The 7,728-nt window shown below is 36.1% G+C and overlaps 1 long non-coding RNA gene across 2 annotated transcripts; it reads right to left on the reverse strand.

Moving 5' to 3' along the window:
* Positions 1 to 1,605: 1,605 nt before the first annotated feature.
* LOC111401343 lies at positions 1,606 to 5,279 on the reverse strand. Of its 2 annotated transcripts, XR_002703988.1 has the most exons (4): positions 5,029 to 5,279; positions 4,361 to 4,527; positions 4,040 to 4,232; positions 1,606 to 2,180 (listed from the first exon to the last, which is right to left on the reverse strand). It is a non-coding gene; the product is annotated as an uncharacterized LOC111401343 (long non-coding RNA). The 2 variants fall into 2 exon arrangements; XR_002703987.1 differs by lacking the exon at positions 5,029 to 5,279 and having other exon boundaries at positions 4,361 to 4,975.
* Positions 5,280 to 7,728: the final 2,449 nt, after the last annotated feature.

A 7,728-nucleotide genomic window follows, 5' to 3' on the forward strand; every position in this document is an offset into this window, starting at 1 on the left:
TGCAACCTCTTATTGGGCTTTTATATTTTGATTTGCTTCAACAGCCCATCGTGGTCAATTTTATTTTCCTATATATATGTGAGTTCATTCACAGTCAATGATATGTAAACCTAATCCTACCCAAATTCCCGCTCTCTCTCTCTCTCTCTTACACACACATTATCTTTTGTCCGACCGTTGACTTGAACATCGGAGTGCAAACGATCGTCGAACCTTTTTCTCAATCGACGGTCTTTGTCTCCTAATGGATATTCCAATGTGCAGGTGATGCCTACGTGAAGGGGAGGTGGTCGGGATTCTGTTAACGCATTTTCTGAGGTCAACAGAACTTGTATTAGCCTACAGCATGAAGAAAAGACCTATGTACAACCATCTAATATGCTTGGAAACCACTAGGCCATCAAAATATACGATATTTATATTAGGTTAATTTCACAAACGGTCACTAAACTTATCTGAAAAATATAAAACGATCATTGAAGTTTAAAACTTGTAGAAACGATCACCGAAGTTTGGAGCACTTTCAGAAATGGTCACTGAAGTTTACAAATTTGCAGAAATGGTCACCCAAATTTTTCAGATTTTTGGGCGACATTTGCGACAATTTTTCAGCAACTTTCAACCACCAAGACTGCCGGATTTGGATAACGTTGGAAAGCCCACAATGTTCTCTTCAATTACCACCCAAAATCTCTCCATAACTCCAAAGGATTCGGCTAGAATAAGCCCACAAATTCAGCTCCCCGAAATCTGAAAATCAGCCTAGAATTTTCAGATTTTTGATGCTCACCTGTCCATATAATGGTGACTGGAACTTTAAAGTCCACCAAGAAATAAAGATTGCAGGTTCCTGGAACAGGTCCCAGATTAAATTCCCAGACCTTGATCAAATGATCAAAAAGGGTACTTTGGGATGAAGCTGTCTACAAGAAAACAGGAGACTAAGAAAAGTCAACAAAGACGAGCAAGATATAAAATAATTTACCACATGACCAAAACACAGTAAACTATATTAATCGTAACAAAGTTAAGTTTCAAGGCATCGTGTATGTTAGAGATGTCCTACTGATGAATCCTGTAAGTAATTTGGCTCAGTCCAATAGAAAGGCCATCTATGTCGAAGGAAGAACAGTCTACAAGAAAGGCCTTCTTATCTATGGGTTCATAACTATCAAGTGGGTAAGCATTGCCTCTAAAACTTTTAGCTCTTCTCACTTTCCCATATGATTGCCCTTCACAGCCATTTCAAGCAAATGGATCCATAGCCTTCCTTGCATACTGATCTAATGTCAAGTTCCCTCCCCAAGCTCATGCAATAATCACGTCAAAGAGAATATAATATTAAGACTTTTTCAAAAACTTGCTTTATGTTTTGCATAATGGAATTGGCATCTCAGAAATTTAAATGGAAATAATCTGTCCAGTTTTTAGTTAGCTTCATGCATTCAAATTGCAAGGACCTGATTCCAATTTTTGGAAAAAAATCTTATCCACGCAGACGCAAAAATGAGAGGATGTTGCTTACTCTTATCACGTCAAAAGAACTATGGGGATAACCATCCAAGAAAAGGTAATTTTAAAGAGCTTAAAAAGCTAGAAGTTGTATTCATCATTGTAATTAATACCCATTACGGATTACATGAGCAGGAAAAGAAAATTTTAGGACTGAGCTATCCATGCAATCTATTTAGCAATCCATCATAACGAAAATATATACAAAATATGAGGATAGTAATGAACCTAATTGGTCAAATTTCTATAGCGAGTTAGAGATATTTCAATATACAGTAATTTGTGATGGCTAACTCTTTCCCACGCAACATTGGGTTGAGGAAAGTCATCCTTGATTTTGAGCTTGACATAATCAAAAGAATGTCCAAACAATCTTTTTCACTTTTTATTTCCTTTTCCAAGACAGCAAGATCAGACACACACATTAATAAAATTTACTACTAGAGAATTTTGTCCACAACCTTGTGCCTCAGAATCGTTACTTCAATCAGACTCCAAGCAGCTAAGTCTGTTTCAACAAATATGAAAATTAACGTCATCGAACAACCTTCTCACCCTGCTGGATTGCTTTATGTGCCATTAAATACTTCCAGGCAGGATCAGACTGCAAATTTTCCTCATTAAATTGAAAATCTCCTCCTTACTCAACCGATCAACTTTTCAACAACCTTCACAATAAGAAATTTTTCTCAATCAAGAGGGAAAGAGAACAGGGTGCTAGCTCAGATTTGTTGGGTGGATGAAAACAATTGAAACTACTCTCACAAATGGTCCTGTTCTTAGTCTATGAACAGACACCATCTCAAATAACACAAAACACAGTGCATCAGAATCTATGATAACTTCTTATCATGTATGAGAACATTCAAATCACCAATGCCATCATAATTAGGCTAATACATAAAAATGAGGAAAATTCCAAATTACTATAGTTTTCACATAAATATCATCATATTGCTATCCACCGCCAAAACAATCCAACGTTTTCTACAATCTCTGATATCTGTAGAAGTCTGGTTTTCCAAGAGGAACTCAGAAAAACATCAAGCAAAGGCTTACTATAGACACAAGATGTCATAAGCACAAAGAAACAAATTGCACAAGTAACCATTAAAAGATAAAGGATCAAACCAGTATGACTACCACTTATTTACATGAAAACAAGACACGTGATCCAATGGTACACTCCAAGCTATCTACAAGTCTAATTCCCATTATTATTTAATATATTGTACAAAGTTAAAAAAAAAAAAAAAAATTGACCTTATGAGGCAGGTCACCCTACCATGTTGATAATAACCACATGAACAGATATAAATCCTACATTAAATGCTAGTACCACATCCATTAGGGACTGTTTAGAAACCTATCGTTTCTTATTTGTTTTCAAAATCTGCATCATTGGTTAATCTGTTTCTGTGTTACAATGAATTTTTAACTAGATCTACCACCCTCTCTCCATATAACACTGTCCTCAACCATATTCTTCATCAAAATCCTGCTAGAATATGATTTTTATCATAATCATCCCCTGTAAATATCCACTGAAAATTGAAATCTCTCCACCATATCAATTACTCCATCACCCAAAAATTAATTTGAAACCTTAATCAATAGATCTAAGAATAAACAACTTACCATTCAGTCACGTTTTCCACAATAAAGAAATGGCTGCTCGACCTCAAGTTCATCTCTTCCTCCTCTAATCGATCCAGGTATCTATAGCTGGTGTCTCTCTATATCTTTTTCAGATTTTCATTCCCACTGAATTGTTTTGAAGAAATTAATTGACAAGTAGACTTGGTCACTGGCAAAAGTAAAAAAATCTCCTCTTCTTTTACACCCAAAGAATTTTGCTAGTTGTACAATTGGGGTTGACAACTGCGATTGACAACCACATACATGGGAGACCCACGAACCCACACACATGGGAGGGGGGCCCATGATGACAAAAAAAATTGTGGATCCCTCTCCCATGTGTGTGGTTGACAACTGTAGCATTTCCCATACCCAGAACTAAGTGTGGGACTGGTCTTATCCACTGAATCGATAACAGGATTGGTATTTTGAGAGGGTTTATGGTGAGATTATCGTTTTTGATGTTGTAGATCAGGTGGATGTCTTCACTCACAAAACACAAAAGAACTGGAACACTTTGTTCCAGTTTCTGATTCTAACCCAGAACAAAACCACCTTGGTAACCTAATGTGGCATTGGTATTCAGTTTCCAGCTATTGAATTTTCTTCTTCAAGCAGTACTTGAGATTTCACTTAACAATTGCATTTGAAGTTATTGAGTTCTGAGTATCAGAGAATCAAATAAGAATAGACCACTCTATTTGAAGTTACAGTGGTTACAATTAAGCCACAATGCCCCTGCCCACCAAGACCTGATCCCTAAGAAAAAATTATCTACAAATTTTTCAAACCTAATAAATTAGCATGGACTGAGAACATTATAAAGACAAGAAGTATTGGAAGTGAAAACTAGGAAAAGAAAGCCCTCATACTGAAAGTGATTTTCCACCTTTACAGATTTTGATTTGTTCAACTCCACATGGAACACGTAACTTCCAATGAGAAATTTGAAACCAATTTCTAGTTCAGCATCCAAAGATCCATCTGGATGGTGCCTAATGATCTCTGAGCGCCACCAGGGAAGAAAATCATCATATAAGTAAACAGCAGCAACGACAGCATATAATTGCTCAGGAGAATATCTGATAAATCAAAAACAAGTCAGCTCACGTAGTACTAGATGACTATAAAATCATCAAAAGTTGCATTTTGATATCAAGGATTTAAAAAAGGATGAGTAGAATTCATAGTTCACGAGGGAAAAAAAAACCTTCTTATATGGATCCAATGAAAGAGGATAACACCACGAATTGATTTCCATATACCATGTTACTCAATCTTGTTCATGTGTACGTCATTTCCATCTATGTACTGCTCCGGTACTTAGTTCTCACAATCATCTAGGTAGACCACCAATTTCATTAGATCTTCAGAAGCCTACAATATTTTTCATCTAGCAAATCAGAAAACGAAACTAAGTACTATGAGTGAATATCTGATAAAATAAGGTTAATGAAGTCTCTGTTGTCTATGCGTTGAATTGGTGGGGAAAAAAATACCCAAGGCACTTGGAGGGAAGTTTTATTAGAAGAAAAGAACAAAATCAAAACAAAGGTGAAATGTTAACCTCCAGCTACCATAACTTATTTTTCTGAACCCAGTAGCTATAACCACAGAAAAGAGCCCAACGTTACACATAAACAAATATAGAATACGCTTTCCTTGACATAATTCATATCATTTATGAGATAAATTTTGAAAATACAAAAAGTGTAAACCTTCAATAGACATTCAAAATGCGGCCATCAAGAAAACAAACAATAAAGTCTAACACTAAAATCTCAGAGGATAAACGAGAAGGGATGGAAAGTTGCAGATAGCAAAATTTATTTATTTAGAAACGATAATAAAAATGGGAAATAACTAAAAGAATCTTACCCCAAAAGACCTCTTTCCTCGTATACTTTGGATAACATATTCCCCTCTTCGCCATTACCACAGCCCAAAAATCCTCTTTTCTAAATCATGACAGAATTATTCGAAATTCCAAATTCCGATAAATAAGAGGCCATCTGTTTCTTATTGGAGCAAGACGATGCATCAGCACCAGCAACGCTATAAAACAACGAATCTTATTGTAATCCGAACATTATAAAAACCGACTTCGGGATAAATTTCGATGCGATATCAACCGCGAGAGCGCTTTTGATGTGGAATTAAATGGAGTAAATTTAACCAATGCTGACTCAACTTTAAACTTTAAATCTGCCCAGATTTTCAGATTTTTTGGGCGACTTTTGCGGCAATTTTTCGGTCGAATTCCTTGGAGTTATGGGGAGATTTTGGGTGGTAATTAAAAAGGATATCGTGGGCTTTCCAATGGTATCAAAATCCGACGGTCTTGGTGGTCGAAAGTTGTCGCAAAAATCGCCCAATTAGTTTTTGGGTGACTTTTGTGACAATTTTCCGACAACTTCCGACCACCAAAACTACTAGATTTTGATACCGTTGGAAAGTCCACAATGTTCTCTTCAATTACCATCCAAAATTTCCCCATAATTCCAAAGGATTCGATCGGAATAAACCCACAAAGTCAGCATCCCAAACTCTATCCAGATTTTCGCCTTTTCGGGATATTGATTTTGTGGGTTTATTCTGACCTAATCCTTTTGAGTTATGGGGAAATTTTGGGTGGTAATTGAAGAGGACATTGTAGGCTTTCCAACGGTATCAAAATCCGGCAGTTTTGGTGGTAGGAAGTTGTTGAAAAATTGCCGCAAAAGTCGCCCAAAAATCTGAAAATCTGGACAGATTTTTAGATTTTTTGGGCGATTTTTGCAACATTTTTCCTGTTGAATCCCTTGGAGTTATGGGGAGATTTTGGGTGGTAATTGAAAAGGACATCATGGGCTTTCCAATGGTATCAAAATCCGAAAGTCTTGGTGGTCGGAAGTTTTCAATAAGTTGTCGCAAAAAACACCCAATTATTTGAAGAGATGAGTGGTGGATGGGTAACTATATGGAAAGATGAGTGAGTATTTAGTAACGCGTGAAAGATGAGTGAGTAAGTAGTAACAAGTTTAAGGTTCAATGAGCATTGGTTAAATTTACACAATTAAATGAAAGCATAGAGGGGGACGAAATTAGGAATTTTCTTGTCTTCTTTTATTGAGTTAATTAAATTAGAATCATGCTACAAGTACATTGAGTTTGACATTAAATTTTACATTGTGCCATATGGCGACACATTGGACAGTTTTTGAAAAAAAAAACACACTTTCCTACCAATTCCATTTTTGAAAACATTGAAAACAATGGAGTGTCAAACTCCATGTCAAGCAAATAATGTACAAGAAGCCTTATTGATTAAATTATCAGTCACTAACATTTACTCCTAGTTATGCTCACCCACTTACTCTCGATTACTACTTGCTCACCCACTTTTGAAAAAAATTACTCATCCATCACTCATTTCATCTCCATCCATCCAACTAAGCAAATGTGTCTATGTGGCAGACGGATTTCTTACATGGCGACTAACACCATTAAAATTTGACAGGTTGAATTTACCCATTTAATTAATAACACTTTCTTCTCAAAAATTCAAGAATCCTCTACCTTAGCAAGTCTGATTTTTCCCAATCATCCTGAAAATTTTCCAGTCAGATCAACCTAGGATTTGCTTGAAGAAAACGCTGGTTCCTGTCTTTAACATCCCTGCTCCGGCAAGGAGGGGGAGAAGATTTCCTGACTTGGCCTTGCTACTAATGTCGGCTTGGCCACGGGTAAAGCCTTGACCGTTTATCTTTCTAGTAGCACTGCTATTATTGCTGATTTATATGCTAAAGGTAGTTCATTTGACAAACTTCTGGAAAATGTGTGTAGGAAAAAGATGGATTCTTGTAGTGTTAATTGAAGAATATTAGTGAAATCAAGTGTGAGGTTGACATAGTTATTCTTGTTAGATATGTGTTTTCTTCTCAAGAAATGATTGAACTTTGATCTTGTTAGGAAAATTTTGTTCACCCTTTCTATAATTTCGACCATTGTGCTTGGAATTTCCTGATTCATGGCTACGGTCAATGGTCACTTATTCTCAGTTTCCTCCTATTTCTAATTTCTAATCCCAATTCATTCCGAGATGCTATCTAGACATATATCATTAGTCACTGTTTCATTTTTTCCCTATGTTCATGGACATATTTAAATTTTTCGTATGGTTCATGTTATTACCGTCTCTTACAGTGCCTATTGCTCTTTGTTTTTCAGGACATCGTAAATTTGAGCTATTAGGAGCTCTTGGAATGTCTACTATGCTTTTAGCTGCTGCTGGAGGCATTGCATGGCATGGCATGCTTAGTATATGGTTGAATGAAATTTTATATTTTGGTGTATAGGTGAGTGAATTGGAAATTTGGAATGCTTGGTGTACAAAGTTCTGGAGATATACAATTGGCTGAAGTTTTTGTGACAGCAGATTACCATGGCATTTTGGACTTCTGGTGTTATGCAATTTTGAGAAATGCAAATGATTTGTATAATTCACAGCATCTGGTGCCTAAGTTTCAACAAAATCATTTCCACTAATGCTGATCATGTTTTTAACTATATGCAAACATTAATTAAACACTGCAATAT

This window comes from Olea europaea, chromosome 10, assembly GCF_002742605.1.
Source record: "Olea europaea var. sylvestris chromosome 10, O_europaea_v1, whole genome shotgun sequence".
Lineage (NCBI taxonomy): Eukaryota > Viridiplantae > Streptophyta > Magnoliopsida > Lamiales > Oleaceae > Olea > Olea europaea.